Source organism: Anopheles funestus, unplaced genomic scaffold, assembly GCF_943734845.2.
Source record: "Anopheles funestus unplaced genomic scaffold, idAnoFuneDA-416_04 scaffold_16_ctg1, whole genome shotgun sequence".
In the NCBI taxonomy this organism is placed as follows: domain Eukaryota; kingdom Metazoa; phylum Arthropoda; class Insecta; order Diptera; family Culicidae; genus Anopheles; species Anopheles funestus.
In genome coordinates, this window is record NW_026045354.1 from 142,296 (window position 1) to 156,624 (window position 14,329).

The 14,329-nt window shown below is 47.8% G+C and overlaps 1 long non-coding RNA gene across 4 annotated transcripts in view; it reads left to right on the forward strand.

Moving 5' to 3' along the window:
- Nucleotides 1-14,329, forward strand: part of LOC125774514 (uncharacterized) — a 29,296-nt gene that overhangs the window by 10,067 nt on the left and 4,900 nt on the right. For 3 of the 4 annotated variants that reach the window (XR_007420993.1, XR_007420994.1, XR_007420992.1), the window contains exon 2: nucleotides 1,912-1,995. This is a non-coding gene — a long non-coding RNA (uncharacterized LOC125774514). Of the gene's footprint in view, nucleotides 1-419; nucleotides 456-1,911; nucleotides 1,996-14,329 lie in introns of those variants that run through there. The other variant, XR_007420995.1, reaches the window with a different exon arrangement.

The window sequence follows — 14,329 nt, forward strand, 5'->3', positions numbered from 1 at the left end:
GACTAATGTGTCTTGGCTAATGTGTCTTGGCTAAGGTGTCTTGGCTAAGGTGTCTTGGCTAAGGTGTCTTGGCTAAGGTGTCTTGGCTAAGGTGTCTTGGCTAAGGTGTCTTGGCTAATGTGTCTTGGCTAAGGTGTCTTGGCTAAGGTGTCTTGGCTAATGTGTCTTGGCTAAGGTGTCTTGGCTAATGTGTCTTGGCTAATGTGTCTTGGCAAATGTGTCTTGCCTAATGTGTTTTGGCTAAGGTGTCTTGGCTAATGTGTCTTGGCTAATGTGTCTTGGCTAATGTGTCTTGGCTAAGGTGTCTTGGCTAAGGTGTCTTGGCTAAGGTGTCTTGGCTAAGGTGTCTTGGCTAAGGTGTCTTGGCTAATGTGTCTTGGCTAATGTGTCTTGGCAAATGTGTCTTGCCTAATGTGTCTTGGCTAATGTGTCTCGGCTAATGTGTCTTGGCTAATGTGTCTTGGCTAATGTGTCTTGGCTAAGGTGTCTTGGCTAAGGTGTCTTGGCTATTGTGTCTTGGCTAAGGTGTCTTGGCTAAGGTGTCTTGGCTAAGGTGTCTTGGCTAAGGTGTCTTGGCTAAGGTGTCTTGGCTAATGTGTCTCGGCTAAGGTGTCTTGGCTAATGTGTCTTGGCTAATGTGTCTTGGCTAAGGTGTCTTGGCTAATGTGTCTTGGCTAATGTGTCTTGGCAAATGTGTCTTGCCTAATGTGTTTTGGCTAATGTGTCTTGGCTAATGTGTCTTGGCTAATGTGTCTTAGCTTAGGTGTCTTGGCTAAGGTGTCTTGGCTAAGGTGTCTTGGCTAAGGTGTCTTGGCTAAGGTGTCTTGGCTAAGGTGTCTTGGCTAATGTGTCTTGGCTAAGGTGTCTTGGCTAAGGTGTCTCGGCTAAGGTGTCTTGGCAAAGGTGTCTTGGCTAAGGTGTCTTGGCTGAGGTGTCTTGGCTAAGGTGTCTTGGCTAATGTGTCTTGGCTAATGTGTCTTGGCTAAGGTGTCTTGGCTAAGGTGTCTTGGCTAATGTGTCTTGGATAAGGTGTCTTGGCTAAGGTGTCTTGGCTAATGTGTCTCGGCTAAAGTGTCTTGGCTAAGGTGTCTTGGCTAAGGTGTCTTGGCTAATGTGTCTTGGCTAATGTGTCTCGGCTAAAGTGTCTTGGCTAAGGTGTCTTGGCTAAGGTGTCTTGGCTAATGTGTCTCGGCTAAGGTGTCTTGGCTAAGGTGTCTTGGCTAAGGTGACTTGGCTAAGGTGTCTTGGCTAAGGTGTCTTGGCTAATGTGTCTTGGCTAAGGTGTCTTGGCTAAGGTGTCTCGGCTAAGGTGTCTTGGCTAAGGTGTCTTGGCTAAGGTGTCTTGGCTAAGGTGTCTTGGCTAAGGTGTCTTGGCTAAGGTGTCTTGGCTAATGTGTCTCGGCTAAGGTGTCTAGGCTAAAGTGTCTTGGCTAATGTGTCTCGGCTAATGTGTCTTGGCTAAGGTGTCTTGGCTAAGGTGTCTTGGCTAAGGTGTCTTGGCTAAGGTGTCTTGGCTAATGTGTCGTGGCTAATGTGTCTTGGCTAAGGTGTCTTGGCTAATGTGTCCTGGCTAAGGTGTCTTGGCTAAGGTGTCTTGGCTAAGGTGTCTTGGCTAAGGTGTCTCGGCTTAAGTGTCTTGGCTAAGGTGTCTTGGCTAAAGTGTCTTGGCTAAGGTGTCTTGGCTAATGCGTCTCGGCTAAGGTGTCTTGGCTAAGGTGTCGTTTCTAAGGTGTCTCGGCTAATGTGTCTTGGCTAAGGTGTCTTGGCTAAGGTGTCTTGGCTATTGTGTCTTGGCTAAGGTGTCTTTGCTAAGGTGTCTTGGCTAAGGTGTCTTGGCTAAGGTGTCTTGGCTAAGGTGTCTTGGCTAAGGTGTCTCGGCTAAGGTGTCTTGGCTAAGGTGTCTTGGCTAAGGTGTCTTGGCTAATGTGTCTTGGCTAAGGTGTCTTGGCTAAGGTGTCTTGGCTAAGGTGTCTCGGCTAATGTGTCTTGGCTAATGTGTCTCTGCTAATGTGTCTTGGCTAAGGTATCTTGGCTAAGGTGTCTTGGCTAAGGTGTCTTGGCTAATGTGTCTCGGCTAAGGTGTCTTGGCTAAAGTGTCTTGGCTAATGTGTCTCGGCTAAGGTGTCTTGGCTAAGGTGTCTTGGCTAATGTGTCTTGGCTAAAGTGTCTTGGCTTAGGTGTCTTGGCTAATGTGTCTCGGCTAAGGTGTCTTGGCTAATGTGTCTTGGCTAAGGTGTCTTGGCTAATGTGTCTTGGCTTAGGTGTCTTGGCTAATGTGTCTCGGCTAAAGTGTCTTGGCTAAGGTGTCTTGGCTAAGGTGTCTTGGCTAAGGTGTCTTGGCTAAGGTGTCTTGGCTAATGCGTCTCGGCTAAGGTGTCTTGGCTAAGGTGTCGTTTCTAAGGTGTCTCGGCTAATGTGTCTTGGCTAAGGTGTCTTGGCTAAGGTGTCTTGGCTATTGTGTCTTGGCTAAGGTGTCTTTGCTAAGGTGTCTTGGCTAAGGTGTCTTGGCTAAGGTGTCTTGGCTAAGGTGTCTTGGCTAAGGTGTCTTGGCTAATGTGTCTTGGCTAATGTGTCTCTGCTAATGTGTCTTGGCTAAGGTGTCTTGGCTAAGGTGTCTTGGCTAAGGTGTCTTGGCTAAGGTGTCTTGGCTAATGTGTCTTGGCTAAGGTGTCTTGGCTAAGGTGTCTTGGCTACGGTGTCTTGGCTAAGGTGTCTTGGCTAATGTGTCTCGGCTAAGGTGTCTTGGCTAAAGTGTCTTGGCTAATGTGTCTTGGCTAAGGTGTCTTGGCTAATGTGTCTTGGCTAAGGTGTCTTGGCTAAGGTGTCTTGGCTAATGTGTCTTGGCTAATGTGTCTTGGCTAAGGTGTCTTGGCTAAGGTGTCTTGGCTAATGTGTCTTGGCTAAGGTGTCTTGGCTAAGGTGTCTTGGCTAAAGTGTCTCGGCTAAGGTGTCTTGGCTAAGGTGTCTTGGCTAAGGTGTCTTGGCTAAGGTGTCTTGGCTAAGGTGTCTTGGCTAAGGTGTCTTGGCTAATGTGTCTCGGCTAAGGTGTCTTGGCTAAAATGTCTTGGCTCATGTGTCTCGGCTAATGTGTCTTGGCTAAGGTGTCTTGGCTAAGGTGTCTTGGCTAAGGTGTCTTGGCTAAGGTGTCTTGGCTAAGGTGTCTTGGCTAATGCGTCTCGGCTAAGGTGTCTTGGCTAAGGTGTCGTTTCTAAGGTGTCTCGGCTAATGTGTCTTGGCTAAGGTGTCTTGGCTAAGGTGTCTTGGCTATTGTGTCTTGGCTAAGGTGTCTTTGCTAAGGTGTCTTGGCTAAGGTGTCTTGGCTAATGTGTCTCGGCTAAGGTGTCTTGGCTAATGTGTCTCTGCTAATGTGTCTTGGCTAAGGTATCTTGGCTAAGGTGTCTTGGCTAAGGTGTCTTGGCTAATGTGTCTTGGCTAAGGTGTCTTGGCTAAGGTGTCTTGGCTAAGGTGTCTTGGCTAAGGTGTCTTGGCTAATGTGTCTTGGCTAATGTGTCTCTGCTAATGTGTCTTGGCTAAGGTGTCTTGGCTAAGGTGTTTTGGCTAAGGTGTCTTGGCTAAGGTGTCTTGGCTAAGGTGTCTTGGCTAATGTGTCTTGGCTAATGTGTCTTGGCTAATGTGTCTCTGCTAATGTGTCTTGGCTAAGGTGTCTTGGCTAAGGTGTCTTGGCTAAGGTGTCTTGGCTAAGGTGTCTTGGCTAAGGTGTCTTGGCTAATGTGTCTTGGCTAAGGTGTCTTGGCTAAGGTGTCTTGGCTACGGTGTCTTGGCTAAGGTGTCTTGGCTAATGTGTCTCGGCTAAGGTGTCTTGGCTAAAGTGTCTTGGCTAATGTGTCTTGGCTAAGGTGTCTTGGCTAATGTGTCTTGGCTAAGGTGTCTTGGCTAAGGTGTCTTGGCTAATGTGTCTTGGCTAATGTGTCTTGGCTAAGGTGTCTTGGCTAAGGTGTCTTGGCTAATGTGTCTTGGCTAAGGTGCCTTGGCTAAGGTGTCTTGGCTAAAGTGTCTCGGCTAAGGTGTCTTGGCTAATGTGTCTTAGCTAATGTGTCTTGGCTTATGTGGCTTGGCTAATGTGTCTCTGCTAATGTGTCTTGGCTAAGGTGTCTTGGCTAAGGTGTCTTGGCTAAGGTGTCTTGGCTAATGTGTCTTGGCTAAGGTGTCTTGGCTAAGGTGTCTTGGCTAATGTGTCTTGGCTAATGTGTCTCGGCTAAGGTGTCTTGGCTAATGTGTCTCTGCTAATGTGTCTTGGCTAAGGTATCTTGGCTAAGGTGTCTTGGCTAAGGTGTCTTGGCTAATGTGTCTTGGCTAAGGTGTCTTGGCTAAGGTGTCTTGGCTAAGGTGTCTTGGCTAAGGTGTCTTGGCTAAGGTGTCTTGGCTAAGGTGTCTTGGCTAATGTGTCTTGGCTAAGGTGTCTTGGCTAAGGTGTCTTGGCTACGGTGTCTTGGCTAAGGTGTCTTGGCTAATGTGTCTCGGCTAAGGTGTCTTGGCTAAAGTGTCTTGGCTAATGTGTCTTGGCTAAGGTGTCTTGGCTAATGTGTCTTGGCTAAGGTGTCTTGGCTAAGGTGTCTTGGCTAATGTGTCTTGGCTAATGTGTCTTGGCTAAGGTGTCTTGGCTAAGGTGTCTTGGCTAATGTGTCTTGGCTAAGGTGTCTTGGCTAAGGTGTCTTGGCTAAAGTGTCTCGGCTAAGGTGTCTTGGCTAAGGTGTCGTGGCTAAGGTGTCTTGGCTAATGTGTCTTGGCTAATGTGTCTCTGCTAATGTGTCTTGGCTAAGGTGTCTTGGCTAAGGTGTCTTGGCTAAGGTGTCTTGGCTAATGTGTCTTGGCTAAGGTGTCTTGGCTAAGGTGTCTTGGCTAATGTGTCTTGGCTAATGTGTCTCGGCTAAGGTGTCTTGGCTAATGTGTCTCTGCTAATGTGTCTTGGCTAAGGTATCTTGGCTAAGGTGTCTTGGCTAAGGTGTCTTGGCTAATGTGTCTTGGCTAAGGTGTCTTGGCTAAGGTGTCTTGGCTAAGGTATCTTGGCTAAGGTGTCTTGGCTAATGTGTCTTGGCTAATGTGTCTCTGCTAATGTGTCTTGGCTAAGGTGTCTTGGCTAAGGTGTCTTGGCTAAGGTGTCTTGGCTAAGGTGTCTTGGCTAAGGTGTCTTGGCTAAGGTGTCTTGGCTAATGTGTCTTGGCTAATGTGTCTCTGCTAATGTGTCTTGGCTAAGGTGTCTTGGCTAAGGTGTCTTGGCTAAGGTGTCTTGGCTAAGGTGTCTTGGCTAAGGTGTCTTGGCTAATGTGTCTTGGCTAATGTGTCTTGGCTAATGTGTCTCTGCTAATGTGTCTTGGCTAAGGTGTCTTGGCTAAGGTGTCTTGGCTAAGGTGTCTTGGCTAAGGTGTCTTGGCTAAGGTGTCTTGGCTAATGTGTCTTGGCTAAGGTGTCTTGGCTAAGGTGTCTTGGCTACGGTGTCTTGGCTAAGGTGTCTTGGCTAAGGTGTCTTGGCTAAGGTGTCTTGGCTAAGGTGTCTTGGCTAAGGTGTCTTGGCTAATGTGTCTTGGCTAATGTGTCTTGGCTAATGTGTCTCTGCTAATGTGTCTTGGCTAAGGTGTCTTGGCTAAGGTGTCTTGGCTAAGGTGTCTTGGCTAAGGTGTCTTGGCTAAGGTGTCTTGGCTAATGTGTCTTGGCTAAGGTGTCTTGGCTAAGGTGTCTTGGCTAAGGTGTCTTGGCTACGGTGTCTTGGCTAAGGTGTCTTGGCTAATGTGTCTCGGCTAAGGTGTCTTGGCTAAAGTGTCTTGGCTAATGTGTCTTGGCTAAGGTGTCTTGGCTAAGGTGTCTTGGCTAAGGTGTCTCGGCTAAGGTGTCTTGGCTAAAGTGTCTTGGCTAATGTGTCTTGGCTAAGGTGTCTTGGCTAATGTGTCTTGGCTAAGGTGTCTTGGCTAAGGTGTCTTGGCTAATGTGTCTTGGCTAATGTGTCTTGGCTAAGGTGTCTTGGCTAAGGTGTCTTGGCTAATGTGTCTTGGCTAAGGTGTCTTGGCTAAGGTGTCTTGGCTAATGTGTCTCGGCTAAGGTGTCTTGGCTAATGTGTCTTGGCTAAGGTGTCTTGGCTAAGGTGTCTTGGCTAAAGTGTCTCGGCTAAGGTGTCTTGGCTAAGGTGTCTTGGCTAAGGTGTCTTGGCTAATGTGTCTTGGCTAATGTGTCTCTGCTAATGTGTCTTGGCTAAGGTGTCTTGGCTAAGGTGTCTTGGCTAAGGTGTCTTGGCTAAGGTGTCTTGGCTAAGGTGTCTTGGCTAAGGTGTCTTGGCTAATGTGTCTTGGCTAAGGTGTCTTGGCTAAGGTGTCTTGGCTACGGTGTCTTGGCTAAGGTGTCTTGGCTAATGTGTCTCGGCTAAGGTGTCTTGGCTAATGTGTCTTGGCTAATGTGTCTTGGCTAAGGTGTCTTGGCTAAGGTGTCTTGGCTACGGTGTCTTGGCTAAGGTGTCTTGGCTAAGGTGTCTTGGCTAAGGTGTCTTGGCTAATGTGTCTTGGCTAAAGTGTCTTGGCTAATGTGTCTTGGCTAAGGTGTCTTGGCTAAGGTGTCTTGGCTAATGTGTCTCGGCTAAGGTGTCTTGGCTAAAGTGTCTTGGCTAATGTGTCTTGGCTAAGGTGTCTTGGCTAATGTGTCTTGGCTAAGGTGTCTTGGCTAAGGTGTCTTGGCTAATGTGTCTTGGCTAATGTGTCTTGGCTAAGGTGTCTTGGCTAAGGTGTCTTGGCTAATGTGTCTTGGCTAAGGTGTCTTGGCTAAGGTGTCTTGGCTAAAGTGTCTCGGCTAAGGTGTCTTGGCTAAGGTGTCTTGGCTAAGGTGTCTTGGCTAATGTGTCTTGGCTAATGTGTCTCTGCTAATGTGTCTTGGCTAAGGTGTCTTGGCTAAGGTGTCTTGGCTAAGGTGTCTTGGCTAAGGTGTCTTGGCTAAGGTGTCTTGGCTAAGGTGTCTTGGCTAAGGTGTCTTGGCTAATGTGTCTTGGCTAAGGTGTCTTGGCTAAGGTGTCTTGGCTACGGTGTCTTGGCTAAGGTGTCTTGGCTAATGTGTCTCGGCTAAGGTGTCTTGGCTAATGTGTCTTGGCTAATGTGTCTTGGCTAAGGTGTCTTGGCTAATGTGTCTTGGCTAAGGTGTCTTGGCTAATGTGTCTTGGCTAAGGTGTCTTGGCTAAGGTGTCTTGGCTAAGGTGTCTTGGCTAAGGTGTCTTGGCTAATGTGTCTTGGCTAATGTGTCTCTGCTAATGTGTCTTGGCTAAGGTGTCTTGGCTAAGGTGTCTTGGCTAAGGTGTCTTGGCTAAGGTGTCTTGGCTAAGGTGTCTTGGCTAAGGTGTCTTGGCTAATGTGTCTTGGCTAATGTGTCTCTGCTAATGTGTCTTGGCTAAGGTGTCTTGGCTAAGGTGTCTTGGCTAAGGTGTCTTGGCTAAGGTGTCTTGGCTAAGGTGTCTTGGCTAATGTGTCTTGGCTAATGTGTCTTGGCTAATGTGTCTCTGCTAATGTGTCTTGGCTAAGGTGTCTTGGCTAAGGTGTCTTGGCTAAGGTGTCTTGGCTAAGGTGTCTTGGCTAAGGTGTCTTGGCTAATGTGTCTTGGCTAAGGTGTCTTGGCTAAGGTGTCTTGGCTACGGTGTCTTGGCTAAGGTGTCTTGGCTAAGGTGTCTTGGCTAAGGTGTCTTGGCTAAGGTGTCTTGGCTAAGGTGTCTTGGCTAATGTGTCTTGGCTAATGTGTCTTGGCTAATGTGTCTCTGCTAATGTGTCTTGGCTAAGGTGTCTTGGCTAAGGTGTCTTGGCTAAGGTGTCTTGGCTAAGGTGTCTTGGCTAAGGTGTCTTGGCTAATGTGTCTTGGCTAAGGTGTCTTGGCTAAGGTGTCTTGGCTACGGTGTCTTGGCTAAGGTGTCTTGGCTAATGTGTCTCGGCTAAGGTGTCTTGGCTAAAGTGTCTTGGCTAATGTGTCTTGGCTAAGGTGTCTTGGCTAATGTGTCTTGGCTAAGGTGTCTTGGCTAAGGTGTCTTGGCTAATGTGTCTTGGCTAATGTGTCTTGGCTAAGGTGTCTTGGCTAAGGTGTCTTGGCTAATGTGTCTTGGCTAGGGTGTCTTGGCTAAGGTGTCTTGGCTAAAGTGTCTCGGCTAAGGTGTCTTGGCTAAGGTGTCTTGGCTAAGGTGTCTTGGCTAATGTGTCTTGGCTAATGTGTCTCTGCTAATGTGTCTTGGCTAAGGTGTCTTGGCTAAGGTGTCTTGGCTAAGGTGTCTTGGCTAATGTGTCTTGGCTAAGGTGTCTTGGCTAAGGTGTCTTGGCTAATGTGTCTTGGCTAATGTGTCTCGGCTAAGGTGTCTTGGCTAATGTGTCTCTGCTAATGTGTCTTGGCTAAGGTATCTTGGCTAAGGTGTCTTGGCTAAGGTGTCTTGGCTAATGTGTCTTGGCTAAGGTGTCTTGGCTAAGGTGTCTTGGCTAAGGTGTCTTGGCTAAGGTGTCTTGGCTAATGTGTCTTGGCTAATGTGTCTCTGCTAATGTGTCTTGGCTAAGGTGTCTTGGCTAAGGTGTCTTGGCTAATGTGTCTTGGCTAATGTGTCTCTGCTAATGTGTCTTGGCTAAGGTGTCTTGGCTAAGGTGTCTTGGCTAATGTGTCTTGGCTAATGTGTCTCGGCTAAGGTGTCTTGGCTAATGTGTCTCTGCTAATGTGTCTTGGCTAAGGTGTCTTGGCTAATGTGTCTTGGCTAATGTGTCTCGGCTAATGTGTCTTGGCTAATGTGTCTCTGCTAATGTGTCTTGGCTAAGGTGTCTTGGCTAAGGTGTCTTGGCTAATGTGTCTTGGCTAAGGTGTCTTAGCTAATGTGTCTTGGCTAAGGTGTCTTGGCTAATGTGTCTTGTCTAATGTGTCTTGGCTAAGGTGTCTTGGCTAAGGTGTCTTGGCTAAGGTGTCTTGGCTAAGGTGTCTTGGCTAATGTGTCTTGGCTAATGTGTCTCTGCTAATGTGTCTTGGCTAAGGTGTCTTGGCTAAGGTGTCTTGGCTAAGGTGTCTTGGCTAAGGTGTCTTGGCTAAGGTGTCTTGGCTAATGTGTCTTGGCTAAGGTGTCTTGGCTAAGGTGTCTTGGCTACGGTGTCTTGGCTAAGGTGTCTTGGCTAATGTGTCTCGGCTAAGGTGTCTTGACTAAAGTGTCTTGGCTAATGTGTCTTGGCTAAGGTGTCTTGGCTAATGTGTCTTGGCTAAGGTGTCTTGGCTAAGGTGTCTTGGCTAATGTGTCTTGGCTAATGTGTCTTGGCTAAGGTGTCTTGGCTAAGGTGTCTTGGCTAATGTGTCTTGGCAAAGGTGTCTTGGCTAAGGTGTCTTGGCTAAAGTGTCTCGGCTAAGGTGTCTTGGCTAAGGTGTCTTGGCTAAGGTGTCTTGGCTAAGGTGTCTTGGCTAAGGTGTCTTGGCTAATGTGTCTCGGCTAAGGTGTCTTGGCTAAAATGTCTTGGCTAATGTGTCTCGGCTAATGTGTCTTGGCTAAGGTGTCTTGGCTAAGGTGTCTTGGCTAAGGTGTCTTGGCTAAGGTGTCTTGGCTAATGTGTCTTGGCTAATGTGTCTTGGCTAATGTGTCTTGGCTAATGTGTCTTGGCTAATGTGTCTTGGCTAAGGTGTCTTGGCTAAGGTGTCTTGGCTCAGGTGTCTTGGCTAATGTGTCTCGGCTAAAGTGTCTTGGCTAAGGTGTCTTGGCTAAAGTGTCTTGGCTAATTTGTCTCGGCTAAGGTGTCTTGGCTAATGTGTCTTGGCTAAGGTGTCTTGGCTAAGGTGTCTTGGCTAATGTGTCTTGGCTAAAGTGTCTTGGCTAAGGTGTCTCGGCTAAGGTGTCTTGGCTAAGGTGTCTTGGCTAATGTGTCTTGGCTAAAGTGTCTTGGCTTAGGTGTCTTGGCTAATGTGTCTCGGCTAAGGTGTCTTGGCTAATGTGTCTTGGCTAAGGTGTCTTGGCTAATGCGTCTTGGCTTAGGTGTCTTGGCTAATGTGTCTCGGCTAAAGTGTCTTGGCTAAGGTGTCTTGGCTAAGGTGTCTTGGCTAAGGTGTCTTGGCTAAGGTGTCTTGGCTAATGCGTCTCGGCTAAGGTGTCTTGGCTAAAGTGTCTTGGCTAATGTGTCTCGGCTAATGTGTCTTGGCTAAGGTGTCTTGGCTAAGGTGTCTTGGCTATTGTGTCTTGGCTAAGGTGTCTTTGCTAAGGTGTCTTGGCTAAGGTGTCTTGGCTAAGGTGTCTTGGATTAAGTATCTTGGCTAAGGTGTCTTGGCTAAGGTGTCTTGGCTAATGTGTCTTGGCTAATGTGTCTTGGCTAATGTGTCTTGGCTAATGTGTCTTGGCTAAGGTGTCTTGGCTAAGGTGTCTTGGCTCAGGTGTCTTTTCTAATGTGTCTCGGCTAAAGTGTCTTGGCTAAGGTGTCTTGGCTAAAGTGTCTTGGCTAATGTGTCTCGGCTAAGGTGTCTTGGCTAATGTGTCTTGGCTAAGGTGTCTTGGCTAAGGTGTCTTGGCTAATGTGTCTTGGCTAAAGTGTCTTGGCTAATGTGTCTCGGCTAAGGTGTCTTGGCTAAGGTGTCTTGGCTAATGTGTCTTGGCTAAAGTGTCTTGGCTTAGGTGTCTTGGCTAATGTGTCTCGGCTAAGGTGTCTTGGCTAATGTGTCTTGGCTAAGGTGTCTTGGCTAATGCGTCTTGGCTTAGGTGTCTCGGCTAATGTGTCTCGGCTAAAGTGTCTTGGCTAAGGTGTCTTGGCTAAGGTGTCTTGGCTAAGGTGTCTTGGCTAATGCGTCTCGGCTAAGGTGTCTTGGCTAAAGTGTCTTGGCTAATGTGTCTTGGCTAAGGTGTCTTGGCTAATGTGTCTTGGCTAAGGTGTCTTGGCTAAGGTGTCTTGGCTAATGTGTCTCGGCTAAGGTGTCTTGGCTAAAGTGTCTTGGCTAATGTGTCTTGGCTAAGGTGTCTTGGCTAATGTGTCTTGGCTAAGGTGTCTTGGCTAATGTGTCTCGGCTAAGGTGTCTTGGCTAAAGTGTCTTGGCTAATGTGTCTCGGCTAATGTGTCTTGGCTAAGGTGTCTTGGCTAAGGTGTCTTGGCTAAGGTGTCTTGGCTAAGGTGTCTTGGCTAATGTGTCTCGGCTAAGGTGTCTTGGCTAATGTGTCTTGGCTAAGGTGTCTTGGCTAAGGTGTCTTGGCTAAGGTGTCTTGGCTAATGTGTCTTGGCTAAGGTGTCTTGGCTAAGGTGTCTTGGCTAATGTGTCTCGGCTAACGTGTCTTGGCTAAGGTGTCTTGGCTAAGGTGTCTTGGCTAATGTGTCTTGGCTAAGGTGTCTTGGCTAAGGTGTCTTGGCTTAGGTGTCTTGGCTAATGTGTCTTGGCTAAGGTGTCTTGGCTAATGTGTCTCGGCTAATGTGTCTTGGCTAATGTGTCTTTGCTAAGGTGTCTTGGCTAAGGTGTCTTGGCTAATGTGTCTCGGCTAAGGTGTCTTGGCTAATGTGTCTTGGCTAAGGTGTCTTGGCTAAGGTGTCTTGGATTAAGTATCTTGGCTAAGGTGTCTTGGCTAAGGTGTCTTGGCTAAGGTGTCTTGGCTAATGTGTCTCGGCTAAAGTGTCTTGGCTAAGGTGTCTTGGCTAAGGTGTCTTGGCTAAGGTGTCTTGGCTAAGGTGTCTTGGCTAAGGTGTCTTGGCTAAGGTGTCTTGGCTAATGTGTCTCGGCTAAGGTGTCTTGGCTAAAGTGTCTTGGCTAAATTGTCTCGGCTAAAGTGTCTTGGCTAATGTGTCTTGGCTAAGGTGTCTTGGCTAAGGTGTCTTGGCTAAGGTGTCTTGGCTAATGTGTCTCGGCTAAGGTGTCTTGGCTAATGTGTCTTGGCTAAAGTGTCTTGGCTAAAGTGTCTTGGCTAAGGTGTCTTGGCTAATGTGTCTTGGCTAAGGTGTCTTGGCTAAGGTGTCTTGGCTAAGGTGTCTTGGCTAATGTGTCTCGGCTAAGGTGTCTTGGCTAAGGTGTCTTGGCTAAGGTGTCTAGGCTAATGTGTCTTGGCTAAGGTGTCTTGGCTAAGGTGTCTTGGCTAAGGTGTCTTGGCTAATGTGTCTCGGCTAATGTGTCTTGGCTAAGGTGTCTTGGCTAAAGTGTCTTGGCTAAGGTGTCTTGGCTAAGGTGTCTTGGCTAAGGTGTCTTGGCTAAGGTGTCTTGGCTAAGGTGTCTCGGCTAAGGTGTCTTGGCTAAGGTGTCTTGGCTAAGGTGTCTTGGCTAAGGTGTCTCGGCTAAGGTGTCTTGGCTAAGGTGTCTTGGCTAAGGTGTCTTGGCTAAGGTGTCTTGGCTAATGTGTCTCGGCTAATGTGTCTTGGCTAAGGTGTCTTGGCTAAGGTGTTTGGCTAATGTGTCTTGGCTAATGTGTCTTGGCTAATGTGTCTTGGCTAATGTGTCTTGGCTAAGGTGTCTTGGCTAAGGTGTCTTGGCTCAGGTGTCTTGGCTAATGTGTCTCGGCTGAAGTGTCTTGGCTAAGGTGTCTTGGCTAAAGTGTCTTGGCTAATGTGTCTCGGCTAAGGTGTCTTGGCTAATGTGTCTTGGCTAAGGTGTCTTGGCTAAGGTGTCTTGGCTAATGTGTCTCGGCTAAGGTGTCTTGGCTAATGTGTCTTGGTCAATGTGTCTTGGCTAAAGTGTCGTGGCTAAAGTGTCTTGGCTAATGTGTCTTGGCTAATGTGTCTTGGCTAAGGTGTCTTGGCTAAGGTGTCTTTGCTAAGGTGTCTTGGCTAAGGTGTCTCGGCTAAGGTGTCTTGGCTATTGTGTCTTGGCTAAGGTGTCTTGGCTAAGGTGTCTTGGCTAAGGTGTCTTGGCTAAGGTGTCTTGGCTAATGTGTCTTGGCTAATGTGTCTTGGCTAAGGTGTCTTGGCTAAGGTGTCTTGGCTAATGTGTCTCGGCTAAGGTGTCTTGGCTAATGTGTCTTGGCTAAGGTGTCTTGGCTAAGGTGTCTTGGCTAATGTGTCTCGGCTAAGGTGTCTTGGCTAATGTGTGTCGGCTAAGGTGTCTTGGCTAATGTGTCTTGGCTAATGTGTCTTGGCTAAAGTGTCTTGGCTTAGGTGTCTTGTCTAATGTGTCTTGGCTAAGGTGTCTTGGCTAAGGTGTCTTGGCTAAGGTGTCTTGGCTAATGTGTCTCGGCTAAAGTGTCTTGGCTAAGGTGTCTTGGCTAAGGTGTCTTGGCTAAGGTGTCTTGGCTAATGTGTCTTGGCTAAGGTGTCTTGGCTAAGGTGTCTTGGCTAAGGTGTCTTGGCTAATGTGTCTTGGCTAATGTGTCTTGGCTAAGGTGTCTTGGCTAAGGTGTCTTGGCTAATGTGTTTCGGCTAAAGTGTCTTGGCTAAGGTGTCTTGGCTAAGGTGTCTTGGCTAATGTGTCTCGGGTATTGTGTCTTGGCTAAGGTGTCTTGGCTAAGGTGTCTTGGCTAAGGTGTCTTGGCTAATGTGTCTTGGCTAATGTGTCTTGGCTAAGGTGTCTTGGCTAATGTGTCTTGGCTAAGGTGTCTTGGCTAATGTGTCTTGGCTAATGTGTCTCGGCTAAAGTGTCTTGGCTAAGGTGTCTTGGCTAAGGTGTCTTGGCTAAGGTGTCTTGGCTAAGGTGTCTTGGCTAATGCGTCTCGGCTAAGGTGTCTTGGCTAAAGTGTCTTGGCTAATGTGTCTCGGCTAATGTGTCTTGGCTAAGGTGTCTTGGCTAAGGTGTCTTGGCTATTGTGTCTTGGCTAAGGTGTCTTGGCTAAGGTGTCTTGGCTAATGTGTCTTGGCTAAGGTGTCTTGGCTAATGTGTCTTGGCTAAGGTGTCTTGGCTAAGGTGTCTTGGCTAAGGTGTCTTGGCTAATGTGTCTTGGCTAAGGTGTCTTGGTTAAGGTGTCTTGGCTAAGGTGTCTTGGCAAAGGTGTCTTGGCTAATGTGTCTCGGCTAAGGTGTCTTGGCTAAGGTGTCTTGGCTAAGGTGTCTTGGCTAAGGTGTCTTGGCTAAGGTGTCTCGGCTAAGGTGTCTTGGCTAAGGTGTCTTGGCTAAGGTGTCTTGGCTAAAGTGTCTTGGCTAAGGTGTCTTGGCTAAGGTGTCTTGGCTAAGGTGTCTTGGCTAATGTGTCTCGGCTAATGTGTCTTGGCTAAGGTGTCTTGGCTAAGTTGTCTCGGCTAAGGTGTCTTGGCTAATGTGTCTTGGCTAAGGTGTCTTGGCTAAGGTGTCTTGGCTAAGGTGTCTTGGCTAAGGTGTCTTGGCTAATGTGTCTCGGCTAAGGTGTCTTGGCTAATGTGTCTTGGCTAAAGTGTCTTGGCTAAAGTGTCTTGGCTAAGGTGTCTTGGCTAATGTGTCTTGGCTAATGTGTCTTGGCTAAGGTGTCTTGGCTAAGG